Below are 20708 nucleotides of genomic sequence, written 5' to 3' on the forward strand. Positions count from 1 at the left end.
GTCCTTTCGTTTGGACCTCCCTGCATCTTTTTCTATTCATAATGTCTTCCATCGGTCATTGTTGCGCAGGTATGAGGTACCGGTTGTGCCTTCCGTTGAGCCTCCTGCTCCGGTGTTGGTTGAGGGTGAGTTGGAGTACGTTGTCGAGAAGATCTTGGACTCCCGTGTTTCCAGACGGAGACTTCAGTATCTGGTCAAGTGGAAGGGCTACGGTCAGGAGGATAACTCTTGGGTGACAGCCTCTGATGTTCATGCCTCCAATTTGGTCCGTGCCTTTCATAGGGCTCATCCTGATCGCCCTGGTGGTTCTGGTGAGGGTTCAGTGCCCCCTCCTTGAGGGGGGGGTACTGTTGTGAATTTGGTTTCTGGGCTCCCCCGGTGGTTTCTGGTGGTACTGCACTTGTGTGCTTCATCTCCTCTGTTCACCTGTTTTCCATCAGTATGTGGGAGTTTTCTATTTAGCCTTGCTCCTCAGTCATTTCTATGCCGGCCATCAATGTTACCAGAAGCCTTTCTGTTGCATGTTCCTGCTCCTAGACTACTATCAGCTAAGTTGGACTTGTTGTCCTAAGTTTGTTTTGCATTTTTGTTCCAGTTCTCTGTGATTGAATATTTCTGAGGCTGGAAGCTCTTGTGAGCTGAAATTGCCACTCTGGTGTCATGAGTTGATGTTAGAGTCTTAAAGTAATTTCAGGATGGTATTTTGAAAGGGTTTTCAGCTGACCGTGAAGTTCCCTTTTCTGTCTTCCTACTATCTAGTAAGCGGACCTCAATTTGCTAAACCTATCTTCATACTTCGTATGTCATTTTCCTCTAAAATCACCGCCAATATATGTGGGGGCTACTGTCTGCCTTTTGGGGAAAATTTCTCTAGAGGTAAGCCAGGTCTGTATTTTCCTCTGCTAGGGTCAGTCAGTTCTCCGGCTGGCGCTGGGCGTCTAGGGATAAAACGTAGGCACGCTACCCGGCCACTGTTAGTTGTGCGGTAGGTTTAGCTCATGGTCAGCTCGAGTTCCCATCTTCCAAGAGCTAGTCCTTTTGTATGCTTAATTACGTTCTCTTGCCATTGAGAACCATGACAGATCTGGCTGCGATATCGGTCACCACATTGGTTGTTAGACCCAATTTAGTTGATCTGATTGCCCAGATGGATGAACCATTTCTTCCTTACAGATCCAGGTCCACCTCTCATAAATTTAGACTTTTGGCTACAGGGATTGTCAAATAATGGCTAACCCCTAGTAGGAGAAATACCCCCTCCCCCATCCCAATTTATCACCCATTAAAGTCATAGGTGCTTCCATGAACTCCCAAAGGAGAGCAGCTATTTGTAGAGGGTAACAGAAGGGGATCCTGTGCTGGGGACCCCTCTCGGTTACCTTCCCATGCCCTGGGGGTGTCTAAAGCAGACAAACCCTTTCCCTGCTAGAACCTCCAAATTTCACCAAGGTCGGCACATTACGTGGGGTGGTCAAGCTCAACGTCCTCAGGCGCATCAGTAATGGCGCTGATCTTGGCAGCGTGGCCTTCTATTATGGAATCTTCTTTATCACACTTGTTTATGACCTCATAACAGTTGTCATGGTTACTGCAGGGGCTATCACTGATGTAGGACCCAAGTATTAACCCTTTCATCATTGGTAATTCACTTCATTATAGAGGCAAATAACTGCACTTGTTACCAAGCAGGCACCTATCATAATGGCTTCCCTTAGGCACCATAAAAAATACAGATTAAACGTGCAAGTGTTTCAGGAGTGTTTTTCACTTTTTAAATCCAGAGATTGGATTTATACCTAGCACTTTGCACAGAAAAAAATAAGGGGAAATTATTTGTAAAATAATATTATTGGAAATTACATTTCAAGCATTTTCTTAATGTACAGTTCACATAATTACATAGGTTGAAAAAAGACCTAGGACCATCAAGTTCAACCTATCTTCAAAGTTATATATTTTATATTGCTAGATTATTTATAACTCACAATGTCGTGCTTTGTTAAAAAAGCATCCAGACCTTTTTTAAAATGTTGTTATAGTAACTGCCATTACTAGGTCTTGTGGTCGGCATTCCAGTCTGATTGCTCTTACTGTAAAGAACCCTTTCCTATTTAGCTGCCATAATTGTCTTTCCTCTACGTGTAACAAACAGGCTCGGACTGGCCCACATGGTAACAGGGGAATCCCCTGGTGGGCCCCTGTGCAGATCTGGGCCCCCAACCCTACTGTATGGGCAGAACTTGGCATAATTCACTTGATTCACTCTGTACAGAAAAAAGCAGCATCTCATCATTCATTAATCCAGAAAAAATATAACGTGTCTGTCACATAACACGGACCTTCATCCGATACAAAACAAGAAAATATGTACAAAATCATTATGAGGACTGCAAGGCGTGTAATACACAAATCCTTCTTTATCGTCTTGGGCTGCAATAACCCCAAAACACTGAAAAACCTTTGAAAACACTGAAAAACCTTCACAGCTGTGAAAAACATAACTCCATCTGTGCCCATTTCTTTTTTACTTTCCACAGTTCTCTTAGCTAAAACCAAAGGCCGACTGCTGTTATTATACAGCGGGCCTTGCTAAGTAACGCAGAATCAGGCATAGGCGAGAACCGCCACGCTGTGACACCATTATAATTATGAATGCTAACACCCCCCCTCCTGTATAATATATATTTTCATGCAGCAAACATTGGGGTAGGGCTGGCGGGTGCACGCTCTTCCAGGTAAGATGGCCGACAGGTCCGTTGGCGCCACTGATCTCCTTATAAACCGGCCCTACCACCACGCCCCAAATGTCATACAGCCCCCTAAACTTCACGCCTTTTTTATTAACCCCTTCCGATTCCCTTGCAGTCATAGGACCTGTCCTGATTTAGTTCCGGCCCTGCTAAGGAAGAAATATGGACAGAAGAGATGTGACTCAGGTAACTCTTCCTGGCAAGTGGGATTTGCTATACAATAGCAACATAGGGAAATTAATTTATATAGCACGCGTCACTTTATGGGAACGTCAGACAACATATCCAGGCAATACAGTGCCGTGATGAAGAGGAGGATCCTGGTAACTCTTCCTGGTTTTGTAATATGCTAAATATCAACGTTTGTAGATGAAGAATTGGGGTACCTTAATGCAAAAATCATTTAAAACCCAAAATGTTTAATTTTAAATAGCTAAAATGCCACCAACCTGTGGCTACACCAAAGAAAAACCAAAACACACAGTGAAAAAACTAGTGTTGGAGGACGGGACTGACCCTGAATGGTTTGCTGCGCTGATGGCTACCTGGCAGTGGGGGTTGGCGCCCTAGGGGAAACGTTGTGGCGCCCCCACTCCTCGTCGGCTTGCCCTAGGATCCTATTAGACCCTGCCAATAGCCTTGGGTACCCCTACCCGCACAATAATGTATCTACAGGTGCCCCTAGTCAGCTAGACAAAGATGAGCCTACATATAGGGAATCCTGAACCCCAACACAGTGAAATTTAAAAACATTAGAGTACATGTAGTGGACTTATGATGACTTAATTGTACAATAATTTCCCAGAAAGGCCAATGTTTGCCTGGGATAATGTAAACAGCACCTATTAATGCAATAACAGCCTGCAAAATGTATTCAGGACCATTATGATCAGTCCTATATAGGGCCAACTACCCGAGAGAAATATATAATGCCACAATGGGCGCAAAAATGCTGTAGCAAGAGAACGAACAGTTTAAAGAGCACACACTGACCCAATAAGACACATTGTACTAGCTATAGTTGGTAATTTAAAGTGCCATAGTGTATATTATTGCTGTAGCCCGATTTTTTTGTCTGGGATAATATAAACAGCACCCACTGATGCAATAACAGCCTGCACAATATATTCAGGACCATTCAAATCAGTCCTATATAGGGCCAACTGTCCAACAAAACATACAGTGCCACAATGAGCACAAAAATACTATAACAGGAGAGCGGACAGTTTAAACATCACACACTGCCCCAATGATACACATTGTTATAGCTATAATTGATCATTTAAAGTGCCATAGTGCATATTATAACTGTAGCCCGATAGGCAGATATGGAGCATATTGTATGCAAAAGTCTGTGCGGCTGATAATCATCGTTCTCTAGGTGCCGCGCCGTCTGCCACCTAACATAGTTCACCTCGACGCGTTTCGCCCTTCTGGCTCATCAGGAGGCCTGATCGTGATGTCATGTATCTCGATGATGAAAGATAGGAGTGAGTTTTGATGTACAATACCTCAAATTATCTATTGGGACGCCGGAAAACTTGCACATGCTAGTGCTTCCGGTTAGACTCAAAACTCAAAACTCACTCCTATCTTTCATCATCGAGATACATGACATCACGATCAGGCCTCCTGATGAGCCAGAGGGGCGAAACGCGTCGAGGCGAACTATGTTAGGTGGCAGACGGCGCGGCACCTAGAGAACGATGATTATCAGCCGCACAGACTTTTGCATACAATATGCTCCATATCTGCCTATCGGGCTACAGTTATAATATGCACTATGGCACTTTAAATGATCAATTATAGCTATAACAATGTGTATCATTGGGGCAGTGTGTGATGTTTAAACTGTCCGCTCTCCTGTTATAGTATTTTTGTGCTCATTGTGGCACTGTATGTTTTGTTGGACAGTTGGCCCTATATAGGACTGATTTGAATGGTCCTGAATATATTGTGCAAGCTGTTATTGCATCAGTGGGTGCTGTTTATATTATCCCAGACAAAAAAATCGGGCTACAGCAATAATATACACTATGGCACTTTAAATTACCAACTATAGCTAGTACAATGTGTCTTATTGGGTCAGTGTGTGCTCTTTAAACTGTTCGTTCTCTTGCTACAGCATTTTTGTGCCCATTGTGGCATTACCGTATATATTTCTCTCGGGTAGTTGGCCCTATATAGGACTGATCATAATGGTCCTGAATACATTTTGCAGGCTGTTATTGCATTAATAGGTGCTGTTTACATTATCCCAGGCAAACATTGGCCTTTCTGGGAAATTATTGTACAATTAAGTCATCATAAGTCCACTACATGTACTCTAATGTTTTTAAATTTCACTGTGTTGGGGTTCAGGATTCCCTATATGTAGGCTCATCTTTGTCTAGCTGACTAGGGGCACCTGTAGATACATTATTGTGCGGGTAGGGGTACCCAAGGCTATTGGCAGGGTCTAATAGGATCCTAGGGCAAGCCGACGAGGAGTGGGGGCGCCACAACGTTTCCCCTAGGGCGCCAACCCCCACTGCCAGGTAGCCATCAGCGCAGCAAACCATTCAGGGTCAGTCCCGTCCTCCAACACTAGTTTTTTCACTGTGTGTTTTGGTTTTTCTTTGGTGTAGCCACAGGTTGGTGGCATTTTAGCTATTTAAAATTAAACATTTTGGGTTTTAAATGATTTTTGCATCCTGGTTTTGTAATATGCCTAATTAAGGATGAATTAATGATTACTAGATGGTTGCCCGATTCTAACGTATCGGGTATTCTAGAATATGTATGTCCACGTAGTATATTGCCCAGCACGTAGTATACAGCACAGAGCCACGTAGTATATTGCCCAGCCACGTAGTATATTGCCCAGCCACGTAGTATATTGCCCAGTGACGTAGTATATTGCCCAGTGACGTGGTATATTGCCCAGCCACTTAGTATATTGCCTAGTTACATTGTATATTGCCCAGTGACGTAGTATACAGCTGAGCCACATAGTATATTGCCCAGTGACGTAGTATATTGCCCAGTGACGTAGTATATAGCCCAGTGACGTAGTATACAGCACAGAGCCACGTAGTATATTGCACAGCCCATGTAGTATATTGCCCAGCTATTTAGTATATTGCCCAGCCACGTATGACACAGGTAGTATATTGCCCAGCTATGTAGTATATTGCCCATCCACGTATGACACAGGTTAAAAAAATAAAAAATAAACATATACTCACCTTCCGCAGGCGCGTTGTAGCTCTGTCGCCTGTGTGGGGTGCAGGCGGCATCTTCCGGTCCCAGGGTGTGATGACGTCACTGCAGGTCCTTGTCGTGCAGGACCTGTCATGACGTCGCGGTCACATGACTGTGTAGCGGTCACATGACCGTGACGTCACGGCAGGTCCTTTCCGCGCAGGACTTGTGATGACGTAGCGGTCACATGACTGTGACGTCATGGCAGGTCCTTCTGCCAGACCATCTGTGCTACCGGAACGTGCCGGTTGCATCGCGAGGAGCGGGAAAGGCGGCGTAGGTGAGTATATAATCGTTTTTTATTTTTTTAATTATTTTTAACATTAGATGTTTTTACTATTGGCGCTGCATAGGCTGCGTCAATGGTAAAAAACTTGGTCACACAGGGTTAATAGCAGCGGTAACGGAGTGCGTTACCCGCGGCATAACGCGGTCCGTTACCGCCGGCATTAACCCTGTGTGAGCGGTGAGCGGAGGGGAGTATGCGGGCGCCGGGCAGTGAGTGCGGGGAGTAAGGAGCGGCCATTTTCTTCCGGACTGTGCGCGTCGCTGATTGGTCGCGGCAGCCATGACAGGCAGCTGGCGAGACCAATCAGCGAACGAATAACCGTTACAGACAGAAGGACAGACGGAAGTGACCATTAGACAATTATATAGTAGATATGCTGATGCTATACAGTATAAGTAAATATCATTGTTATTAATGACTAGATGGTGGCCTGATTCTGACGCATCGGGTATTCTAGAATATGTATGTATGTATGTATATAGCAGCCACATAGTGTATAGCGCAGCCCACGTAACACAGACAGCCACGTAGTATATAGCACAGCCACGTAGTATATAGGAGCCACGTAGTATATAGCAGCCACGTAGTATATAACACAGCCCACGTAGTATATAGCACAGCCACGTAGTATATAGCACAGCCACATAGTATATAGCACAGCCACGTAGTATATAGCAGCCACGTAGTATATAACACAGCCACGTAAAATATAACACAGCCCACGCAGTATATAGCACAGCCCACGCAGTATATAACACAGCCCACGTAACACAGACAGCCACGTAGTATATAGCACAGCCACGTAGTATATATCATAGCCACGTAGTATATAGTAGCCACTTAGTATATAGCAGCCACTTAGTATATAACACTGCCCATGTAGTATATAGCACAGCCTCGTAATGTATAACACAGCCCGCGTAATATATAGCACAGCCCACGTAATATATAACACAGCCCACATAGTATATAACACAGGCACGTAGTATATAACACAGCCCACGCAGTATATAACACTGCCCAGGTAGTATATAACACTGCCCGCGTAATCTATAGCACAGCCCACGTAGTATATAACGCAGCCCACGTAGCATATAACACTGCCCACGCAGTATATAACACTGCCCACATAGTATATAACACAGCCCACGTAATATATAGCACAGCCCACGTTGTATATAACACTGCCCCCGCAGCATGTAACGTGTTATGACCCCAATGGCAGAGGGTCTCAGAAGTAATTACCAAGTCTGCAAACACAAAAAACCAGCTCATAGGACAGTGGTAACTGGGCTGACCGTATAACTAATCCTAGCACCACAAATAGCAGCAGCCGGGGAACGTGCCTACGTTGGTTCTAGACGTCTCGCGCCAGCCGGAGAACTAACTAACCCTAGAAGGGAAAAGATAGACCTTTCTTGCCTCCAGAGAAAAGACCCCAAAAGTTGGATACAAGCCCCCAACAAATAATAACGGTGAGGTAAGAAGAAAAGACAAACTTAAGAATGAACTAGATATTTAGCAAAGAGAGGCCCACTGACTAATAGCAGAATATAGTAAGATGACTTATATGGTCAGGAAAAACCCTATCAAAATTTCCACGCTGGATATACAAGAACCCCCGAACTGTCTAACGGCCCGGGGGGAGGATACCAGCCCCCTAGAGCTTCCAGCAAAATCAGGAATCACATTTAGTACAAGCTGGACAAATAAATAAGAGCAATGCAAATAACCAAAAAACAAGGAAGCAGGACTTAGCTTAATTTTGCAAGAACCACGACCAGCAGACAGGAGCAAACAGAAAGGAACTGATTACAACGATGCCAGGCACCAGACTGAGAATTCAGGAAGTTTATATAGCAACACCCCTGGACTAACGACCCAGGTGGGTGCCAAACTAGGGAAAGACAATCCCAGAGTCATATCACTAGTGACCACAAGAGGGAGCCAAAAAAGTCTAATTCACAACAGTACCCCCCCTTTAAGGAGGGGTCACCGAACCCTCACCAAGACCACCAGGGCGATCAGGATGAGCAGCGTGAAAGGCACGAACTAAATCGGCCGCATGCACATCAGAGGCAACCACCCAGGAATTATCCTCCTGACCATAGCCCTTCCACTTGACCAGATACTGAAGCCTCCGCCTGGAGAGACGAGAATCCAAGATCTTCTCCACCACGTACTCCAACTCGCCCTCAACCAACACCGGAGCAGGAGGCTCAACAGAAGGAACCACAGGTACAACGTACCGCCGCAACAAAGACCTATGGAACATGTTGTGAATGGCAAACGACACAGGAGGATCCAAGCGAAAGGACACGGGATTAAGGATTTCCAATATCTTGTAAGGACCGATGAAGCGAGGCTTAAATTTAGGAGAGGAGACCTTCATAGGAACAAATCGAGAAGACAGCCATACCAAATCCCCAACACGAAGTCGGGGACCCACACTGCGGCGGCGGTTGGCAAAACGCTGAGCCTTCTCCTGTGACAACTTTAAGTTGTCCACCACATGATTCCAAATCTGCTGCAACCTATCCACCACAGAATCTACCCCAGGACAGTCAGAAGGCTCCACATGTCCCGAGGAAAAACGAGGATGGAAACCAGAGTTGCAGAAAAATGGCGAAACCAAAGTAGCGGAACTAGCCCGATTATTAAGGGCAAACTCAGCCAACGGCAAGAAGGTCACCCAATCATCCTGATCTGCAGAAACAAAACACCTCAAATAAGCCTCCAGAGTCTGATTAGTTCGCTCCGTTTGTCCATTAGTCTGAGGATGAAAGGCAGACGAAAACGACAAATCAATGCCCATCTTAGCACAGAAGGATCGCCAGAACCTGGAAACAAACTGGGATCCTCTGTCAGACACGATATTCTCAGGAATGCCGTGTAAACGAACCACATTCTGAAAGAACAAAGGAACCAGATCGGAAGAGGAAGGCAGCTAAAGGTACCGTCACATTAAGCGACGCTGCAGCGATAGCGACAACGATGCCGATCGCTGCAGCGTCGCTGTTTGGTCGCTGGAGAGCTGTCACACAGACCGCTCTCCAGCGACCAACGATGCCGAGGTCCCCGGGTAACCAGGGTAAGCATCGGGTTGCTAAGCGCAGGGCCGCGCTTAGTAACCCGATGTTTACCCTGGTTACCAGCGTAAAAGTTAAAAAAACAAACAGCACATACTCACCAGCGCGTCCCCCAGCCTCTGCTTCCTGACACTGACTGAGCTCCGGCCCTAACAGCACAGCGGTGACGTCACCGCTGTGCTTTCACTTTCAGTTTAGGGCCGGCGCTCAGTCAGTGTCAGGAAGCAGAGGCTGGGGGACGCGCTGGTGAGTATGTGCTGTTTGTTTTTTTAACTTTTACGCTGGTAACCAGGGTAAACATCGGGTTACTAAGCGCGGCCCTGCGCTTAGTAACCCGATGTTTACCCTGGTTACCAGTGTAAAATATCGCTGGTATCCTTGCTTTTGCTGTCAAACACGGCGATACACGGCAACCTAGCGACCAAATAAAGTGCAGACCTTCTAGCAGCGACCAGCAATTTCACAGCGGGATCCAGATCGCTGCTGCGTGTCAAATACAGCGATATCGCTATCCAGGTCGCTGCAACGTCACGGATCGCTGGCGATATCGCCTAGTGTGACGGTACCTTTAGGCAAAGATACCAAATGGACCATCTTGGAAAAGCGATCACATACCACCCAGATGACAGACATGCCCTGAGACACCGGAAGATCTGAAATGAAATCCATGGAAATGTGTGTCCAAGGCCTCTTCGGGACAGGCAAGGGCAAGAGCAACCCGCTGGCACGAGAACAGCAAGGCTTAGCTCGAGCACAAGTCCCACAGGACTGCACAAATGACCGCACATCCCGTGACAAAGAAGGCCACCAAAAGGACCTAGCCACCAAATCTCTGGTGCCAAAAATTCCCGGATGCCCTGCCAACACCGAGGAATGAACCTCGGAAATGACTCTGCTGGTCCACTTATCAGGAACAAACAGTCTGTCAGGTGGACAAGAGTCAGGTCTACCAGCCTGAAATCTCTGCAACACACGTCGCAAATCCGGAGAAATGGCTGACAAGATTACTCCCTCTTTAAGAATACCAACAGGTTCTGCGACTCCAGGAGAGTCAGGCACAAAGCTCCTTGAAAGAGCATCAGCCTTCACATTCTTTGAACCTGGTAAATACGAGACCACAAAGTCAAAACGGGAGAAAAACAATGACCAACGGGCCTGTCTAGGATTCAGGCGTTTAGCAGACTCGAGATACATCAGATTTTTGTGATCAGTCAAGACCACCACACGATGCTTAGCACCCTCGAGCCAATGATGCCACTCCTCAAATGCCCACTTCATGGCCAACAACTCCCGATTGCCCACATCATAATTCCGCTCAGCGGGCGAAAACTTCCTAGAGAAAAAAGCACATGGTCTCATCACAGAGCAACCAGGGCCTCTCTGCGACAAAACGGCCCCTGCCCCAATCTCAGAAGCATCCACTTCAACCTGAAAGGGAAGTGAGACATCAGGCTGGCACAAAACAGGCGCCGAAGTAAACCGGCGCTTCAACTCTTGGAAAGCTTCCACGGCTGCAGGAGCCCAGTTAGCAACATCAGAACCTTTCTTGGTCATATCCGTCAAAGGTTTAACAACGCTAGAAAAATTAGCGATAAAACGACGGTAGAAGTTAGCAAAACCCAAGAACTTCTGAAGACTCTTAACTGACGTGGGTTGAGTCCAATCATGAATAGCTCGGACCTTGACTGGGTCCATCTCCACCGCAGAAGGGGAAAAAATAAAACCCAAAAAGGGAACCTTCTGTACTCCAAAGAGACACTTTGAGCCCTTAACAAACAAAGCATTATCACGCAAAACCTGAAACACCATCCTGACCTGCTCTACATGCGAGTCCCAATCATCAGAAAAAAACAGAATATCATCCAGATAAACAATCATAAACTTATCCAGATACTTCCGGAAAATATCATGCATAAAGGACTGAAACACTGAAGGAGCATTAGAGAGCCCAAAAGGCATCACCAAGTACTCAAAATGACCTTCGGGCGTATTAAATGCAGTTTTCCATTCATCTCCTTGCTTAATGCGCACAAGGTTGTACGCACCACGAAGATCTATCTTGGTGAACCACTTGGCACCTTTAATCCGGGCAAACAAGTCCGACAACAGAGGCAAAGGATACTGAAATTTAACAGTGATTTTATTCAGAAGCCGTTAGTCAATACAAGGTCTCAAAGATCCGTCCTTCTTGGCCACAAAAAAGAATCCCGCACCAAGAGGGGAAGAGGATGGACGGATATGCCCCTTCTCCAGAGATTCCTTGATATACGAACGCATTGCGGTATGCTCAGGTACAGACAGATTAAATAATCTTCCCTTAGGAAATTTACTACCTGGAATCAAATCTATAGCGCAGTCACAGTCCCTATGAGGAGGGAGAGCACTGGACCTGGACTCGCTGAATACATCCTGATAATCAGACAAATACTCAGGAACTTCCGAAGGAGTAGAGGCAGCAATAGACATCGGGGGGGAATCACCATGAATTCCCTGACAGCCCCAACTTGACACAGACATTGCCTTCCAATCCAAGACTGGATTATGGGTCTGTAACCATGGCAGACCCAAAACGACCAAATCATGCATTTTATGCAGCACAAGAAAACGAATCACCTCCCGATGTTCAGGAGTCATGCACATGGTTACCTGTGTCCAAAACTGCGGTTTATTTTCCGCCAATGGCGTAGCATCAATACCTCTAAGAGGGATAGGATTTACCAACGGCTCAAGAACAAAACCACAGCGCTTGGCAAATGACAGATCCATAAGACTCAGGGCAGCACCTGAATCCACAAACGCCATAACAGGGTAGGAGGACAATGAGCAAATTAAAGTCACAGACAAAATAAATTTAGGTTGCAAATTACCAATGGCGACAGGACTAACAACCCTTGTTAGGCGTTTAGAACATGCTGATATAACATGTGTAGAATCACCACAGTAAAAACACAACCCATTCTGACGTCTATGATTTTTCCGTTCATTTCTAGTCTGAATTCTACCACATTGCATTAAATCAGGTGTTTGTTCAGACAACACCAAAAGAGGATTAGCGGCTTTGCGCTCCCGCAAACGCCGGTCAATTTGAATAGCCAGCACCATGGAATCATTCAGACTTGTAGGAATGGAGAAACCCACCATCACATTCTTAATGGCTTCTGAAAGGCCATTTCTGAAATTAGCGGCCAGAGCACACTCATTCCACTGAGTAAGCACGGACCATTTCCGAAATTTTTGGCAATACACTTCAGCTTTATCCTGGCCCTGAGAAATAGCCAGCAAGGCTTTTTCTGCCTGAATTTCAAGATTGGGTTCCTCGTAAAGCAATCCGAGCGCCAGAAAAAAACGCATCAATATTTGCCAATGCCGGATCTCCTGGCGCTAGCGAGAAAGCACAATCCTGAGGGTCGCCCCGCAAAAAGAGATAACAATTTTAACTTGCTGAGCTGAGTCTCCAGATGAACGGGGTCTCAGAGACAGAAACAATTTACAATTATTCCTGAAATTCCTAAACTTAAATCGGTCTCCAGAGAACAGTTCAGGAATAGGTATTTTAGGTTCAGACATAGGACTACTAGTAACAAAATCTTGTATGCCCTGCACACGAGCAGCAAGCTGATCTACACTTGTAATCAAGGTCTGGACATTCATGTCTGCAGCAAGCACAAGCCACTCAGAGGTAAAGGGGAGGAAAAAAGAAAAAAAAAAAAAACTCAGAATTTCCTTTCTTATTATCCCACTTCTGCAATGCATTAAACATTCAACTTTGGCCTGGCATACTGTTATGACCCCAATGGCAGAGGGTCTCAGAAGTAATTACCAAGTCTGCAAACACAAAAAACCAGCTCATAGGACAGTGGTAACTGGGCTGACCGTATAACTAATCCTAGCACCACAAATAGCAGCAGCCGGGGAACGTGCCTACGTTGGTTCTAGACGTCTCGCGCCAGCCGGAGAACTAACTAACCCTAGAAGGGAAAAGATAGACCTTTCTTGCCTCCAGAGAAAAGACCCCAAAAGTTGGGTACAAGCCCCCAACAAATAATAACGGTGAGGTAAGAAGAAAAGACAAACTTAAGAATGAACTAGATATTTAGCAAAGAGAGGCCCACTGACTAATAGCAGAATATAGTAAGATGACTTATATGGTCAGCAAAAACCCTATCAAAATTTCCACGCTGGATATACAAGAACCCCCGAACTGTCTAACGGCCCGGGGGGAGGATACCAGCCCCCTAGAGCTTCCAGCAAAATCAGGAATCACATTTAGTACAAGCTGGACAAATAAATAAGAGCAATGCAAATAACCAAAAAACAAGGAAGCAGGACTTAGCTTAATTTTGCAAGAACCACGACCAGCAGACAGGAGCAAACAGAAAGGAACTGATTACAACGATGCCAGGCACCAGACTGAGAATTCAGGAAGTTTATATAGCAACACCCCTGGACTAACGACCCAGGTGGGTGCCAAACTAGGGAAAGACAATCCCAGAGTCATATCACTAGTGACCACAAGAGGGAGCCAAAAAAGTCTAATTCACAACAGTAACGCTGCCCACGTAGTATATAACACTGCCCACGTAATATATAGCACAGCCCACATAGTATATAACACTGCCCATGTAATATATAGCACAGCCCACGTAGTATATAACACAGCCCACGTAGTATATAACACAGCCCACGTAATATATAGCACAGCCCACGTAATATATAACACTTCCCCCGCAGTATATAACACTGCCCACGTAATATATAGCACAGCCCACGTAGTATATAACACTGCCCATGTAATATATAACACAGCCCACGTAGTATATAACACAGCCCACGTAGTATATAACACGGCCCATGCAGTATATAGCACAGCCCACACAGTATATAACACAGCCCACGTAACACAGACAGTCACGTAGTATATAGCACAGCCACGTAGTATATAGCATAGCCACGTAGTACATAGTAGCCACTTAGTATATAGCAGCCACTTAGTATATAACACTGCCCACGTAGTATATAGCACAGCCGCGTAATATATAACACAGCCCGCGTAATATATAGCACAGCCCACGTAATATATAACACAGTCCACGTAGTATATAACACAGCCAACGTATTATATAACACAGGCACGTAGTATATAACACAGCCCACGCAGTATATAACACTGCCACGTAGTATATAACACTGCCCACGTAGTATATAACACAGCCCACGTAGTATATAACACTGCCCACGTAGTATATAACAGCCCATGTAGTATATAACACTGTGCACGTAGTATATAACACTGCCCACGTAGTATATAACACAGCCCACGCAGTATATAACACTGCCCACGTAGTATATAACACTGCCCACGTAGTATATAACACAGCCCACACAGTATATAACACTGCCCACATAGTAAATAACACAGCCCATGTAATATATAGCACAGCCCACGTTGTATATAACACTGCCCCTGCAGTATATAACGCTGCCCACGTAGTATATAACACTGCCGACGTAATATATAGCACAGCCCACGTAATATATAACACAGTTCACGTAGTATATAACACAGCCCACATAGTATATAACACAGGCACGTAGTATATAACACAGCCCACGTAGTATATAACACAGCCCACATAGTATATAACACAGGCACGTAGTATATAACACTGCCCACGTAGTATATAACACAGCCCACGCAGTATATAACACTGCCCACGTAGTATATAACACTGCCCACGTAATATATAGCACAGCCCACGTAGTATATAACACAGCCCACGTAGTATGTAACACTGCCCACATAGTATATAACACAACCCACGTAATATATAGCACAGTCCACGTTGTATATAACACTGCCCCCGCAGTATATAACGCTGCCCACGTAGTATATAACACTGCCCACGTAATATATAGCACAGCCCACGTAGTATATAACACTGCCCACGTAATATATAGCACAGCCCACGTAGTATATAACACAGCCCACGTAGTATATAACACAGCCCACGTAATATATAGCACTGCCCACGTAATATATAGCACAGCCCACGTAGTATATAACACTGTCCACGTTGTATATAACACTGCCCCCGCAGTATATAACACTGCCCACGTAGTATATAACACTGCTCACGTAATATATAGCACAGCCAGCCCACGTAGTATATAGCAGCCACGCAGTATATAACACAGCCCAAGTACTATATAGCAGTGTGGGCACCATATCCCCGTAAAAAAAAAATGAAAATAAAAAAGTTATATACTCACCTTCCGGCGGCTCCCGGATCCAGGCGAGGCGTTTAGCGATGCTCCTCGCGACGCTCCGGTCCCAAGAATGCATTGCGGTCTCACGAGATTATGACGTAGCGGTCTCACGAGAGCGCTACGTCATCATCTCGCGAGACCGCAATGCATGGCCCGGAGCATCGCGAGGAACAGGAAAGGCGCCGGAAGGTGAGAATAGCACGATTTTTTAATTGTTTTTATTATTTTTAACATTAGATCTTTTTACTATTGATGCTGCATAGGCAGCATCAATAGTAAAGAGTTTGTCACATAGGGTTAATAGCAGCGTTAACAGACTGCGTTACACCGCGTTATGCCGCGGTGTAACGCAGTCGGTTTAACGGACAGCTACAACGCTATGTGGCGACTTGGGATTTCCGTGACAGAAAGACGGAAGTGACCCTTAGACAATTATATAGTAGATACATCACATACACAAGTAAAAATTTATTTTTTAGAAAAACTCCTTGCTGCCCACAGCAACCAATCACGTCGCAGCATTCTAATTTCAACAGCGGAATACAAAATGTGCTGTTGCTATGAGCAACAAAGACTTTTTTTCAAAATGAGTTTCATGACGTATGTTACTAGGACAGAAGGAATACATGCGATCACGTGACAGACAGACACGCACAGCCACACGCTAACCCCTCCCTTTTAGCACACAAGCCTCGCCCTTTTAGACTTCATTTCACCAGGTCGCCATTTTAAGTTTTTCATTCCTCCGCCCACGTGATTGTGAGCACCAGATGACAGACTACGCATGCGCGGATCTAGACTAAACTACTTTCTCTAACACAGGGGTGCTATTTTACTAATAATTCACCATTATGGTTTGTTAGTGGAAATACATTTTTATTTGATTGGTCGCGGCAGCCATGACAGGCAGCTGGCTAGACCAATCAGCGAACGAATAACCGTTACAGACAGAAGGACAGACGGAAGTGACCCTTAGACAATTATATAGTAGATATGCTGATGCTATACAGTATAAGTAAATATCATTGTTATTAATGACTAGATGGTGGCCTGATTCTGACGCATCGGGTATTCTAGAATATGTATGTATGTATGTATATAGCAGCCACATAGTGTATAGCGCAGCCCACGTAACACAGACAGCCACGTAGTATATAGCACAGCCACGTAGTATATAGGAGCCACATAGTATATAGCAGCCACGTAGTATATAACACAGCCCACGTAGTATATAGCACAGCCACGTAGTATATAGCACAGCCACATAGTATATAGCACAGCCACGTAGTATATAGCAGCCACGTAGTATATAACACAGCCACGTAAAATATAACACAGCCCACGCAGTATATAGCACAGCCCACGCAGTATATAACACAGCCCACGTAACACAGCCACGTAGTATATAGCACAGCCACGTAGTATATAGCATAGCCACGTAGTATATAGTAGCCACTTAGTATATAGCAGCCACTTAGTATATAACACTGCCCATGTAGTATATAGCACAGCCGCGTAATATATAACACAGCCCGCGTAATATATAGCACAGCCCACGTAATATATAACACAGCCCACATAGTATATAACACAGGCACGTAGTATATAACACAGCCCACGCAGTATATAACACTGCCCAGGTAGTATATAACACTGCCCGCGTAATCTATAGCACAGCCCACGTAGTATATAACGCAGCCCACGTAGCATATAACACTGCCCACGCAGTATATAACACTGCCCACATAGTATATAACACAGCCCACGTAATATATAGCACAGCCCACGTTGTATATAACACTGCCCCCGCAGCATTTAACGCTGCCCACGTAGTATATAACACTGCCCACGTAATATATAGCACAGCCCACATAGTATATAACACTGCCCATGTAATATATAGCACAGCCCACGTAGTATATAACACAGCCCACGTAGTATATAACACAGCCCACGTAATATATAGCACAGCCCACGTAATATATAACACTTCCCCCGCAGTATATAACACTGCCCACGTAATATATAGCACAGCCCACGTAGTATATAACACTGCCCACGTAATATATAACACAGCCCACGTAGTATATAACACAGCCCACGTAGTATATAACACGGCCCATGCAGTATATAGCACAGCCCACACAGTATATAACACAGCCCATGTAACACAGACAGCCACGTAGTATATAGCACAGCCACGTAGTATATAGCATAGCCACGTAGTATATAGTAGCCACTTAGTATATAGCAGCCACTTAGTATATAACACTGCCCACGTAGTATATAGCACAGCTGCGTAATATATAACACAGCCCGCGTAATAAATAGCACAGCCCACGTAATATATAACACAGTCCACGTAGTATATAACACAGCCCACGTATTATATAACACAGGCACGTAGTATATAACACAGCCCACGCAGTATATAACACTGCCACGTAGTATATAACACTGCCCACGTAGTATATAACACAGCCCACGCAGTATATAACACTGCCCACGTAGTATATAACACAGCCCATGTAGTATATAACACTGTGCACGTAGTATATAACACTGCCCATGTAGTATATAACACAGCCCACGCAGTATATAACACTGCCCACATAGTAAATAACACAGCCCACGTAATATATAGCACAGCCCACGTTGTATATAACACTGCCCCCGCAGTATATAACGCTGCCCACGTAGTATATAACACTGCCCACGTAATATATAGCACAGCCCACGTAATATATAACACAGTTCACGTAGTATATAACACAGCCCACATAGTATATAACACAGGCACGTAGTATATAACACAGCCCACGTAGTATATAACACAGCCCACATAGTATATAACACAGGCACGTAGTATATAACACTGCCCACGTAGTATATAACACAGCCCACGCAGTATATAACACTGCCCACGTAGTATATAACACTGCCCACGTAATATATAGCACAGCCCACGTAGTATATAACACAGCCCACGTAGTATATAACACTGCCCACGCAGTATATAACACTGCCCACATAGTATATAACACAACCCACGTAATATATAGCACAGTCCACGTTGTATATAACACTGCCCCCGCAGTATATAACGCTGCCCACGTAGTATATAACACTGCCCAAGTAATATATAGCACAGCCCACGTAGTATATAACACTGCCCACGTAATATATAGCACAGCCCACGTAGTATATAACACAGCCCACGTACTATATAACACAGCCCACGTAATATATAGCACAGCCCATGTAATATATAACACTGCCCCCGCAGTATATAACACTGCCCACGTAGTATATAACACTGCCCACGTAGTATATAACACAGCCCACGCAGTATATAACACTGCCCACGTAGTATATAACACAGCCCACATAGTATATAACACTGCCCACGCAGTATATAACACTGCCCACATAGTATATAACACAACCCACGTAATATATAGCACAGTCCACGTTGTATATAACACTGCCCCCGCAGTATATAACGCTGCCCACGTAGTATATAACACTGCCCAAGTAATATATAGCACAGCCCACGTAGTATATAACACTGCCCACGTAATATATAGCACAGCCCACGTAGTATATAACACAGCCCACGTACTATATAACACAGCCCACGTAATATATAGCACAGCCCATGTAATATATAACACTGCCCCCGCAGTATATAGCACTGCCCACGTAGTATATAACACTGCCCACGTAGTATGTAACACAGCCCACGCAGTATATAACACTGCCCACGTAGTATATAACACAGCCCATGTAGTATATAACACTGTGCACGTAGTATATAACACTGCCCATGTAGTATATAACACAGCCCACGCAGTATATAACACTGCCCACATAGTAAATAACACAGCCCACGTAATATATAGCACAGCCCACGTTGTATATAACACTGCCCCCGCAGTATATAACGCTGCCCACGTAGTATATAACACTGCCCACGTAATATATAGCACAGCCCACGTAATATATAACACAGTTCACGTAGTATATAACACAGCCCACATAGTATATAACACAGGCACGTAGTATATAACACAGCCCACGTAGTATATAACACAGCCCACATAGTATATAACACAGGCACGTAGTATATAACACTGCCCACGTAGTATATAACACAGCCCACGCAGTATATAACACTGCCCACGTAGTATATAACACTGCCCACGTAATATATAGCACAGCCCACGTAGTATATAACACAGCCCACGTAGTATGTAACAATGCCCACGCAGTATAACACTGCCCACATAGTATATAACACAACCCACGTAATATATAGCACAGTCCACGTTGTATATAACACTGCCCCCGCAGTATATAACGCTGCCCACGTAGTATATAACACTGCCCAAGTAATATATAGCACAGCCCACGTAGTATATAACACTGCCCACGTAATATATAGCACAGCCCACGTAGTATATAACACAGCCCACGTACTATATAACACAGCCCACGTAATATATAGCACAGCCCATGTAATATATAACACTGCCCCCGCAGTATATAGCACTGCCCACGTAGTATATAACACTGCCCACGTAGTATGTAACACAGCCCACGCAGTATATAACACTGCCCACGTAGTATATAACACAGCCCATGTAGTATATAACACTGTGCACGTAGTATATAACACTGCCCATGTAGTATATAACACAGCCCACGCAGTATATAACACTGCCCACATAGTAAATAACACAGCCCACGTAATATATAGCACAGCCCACGTTGTATATAACACTGCCCCCGCAGTATATAACGCTGCCCACGTAGTATATAACACTGCCCACGTAATATATAGCACAGCCCACGTAATATATAACACAGTTCACGTAGTATATAACACAGCCCACATAGTATATAACACAGGCACGTAGTATATAACACAGCCCACGTAGTATATAACACAGCCCACATAGTATATAACACAGGCACGTAGTATATAACACTGCCCACGTAGTATATAACACAGCCCACGCAGTATATAACACTGCCCACGTAGTATATAACACTGCCCACGTAATATAT

Source organism: Ranitomeya variabilis, chromosome 4 (genome assembly GCF_051348905.1).
Source record: "Ranitomeya variabilis isolate aRanVar5 chromosome 4, aRanVar5.hap1, whole genome shotgun sequence".
Classification (NCBI taxonomy): domain Eukaryota; kingdom Metazoa; phylum Chordata; class Amphibia; order Anura; family Dendrobatidae; genus Ranitomeya; species Ranitomeya variabilis.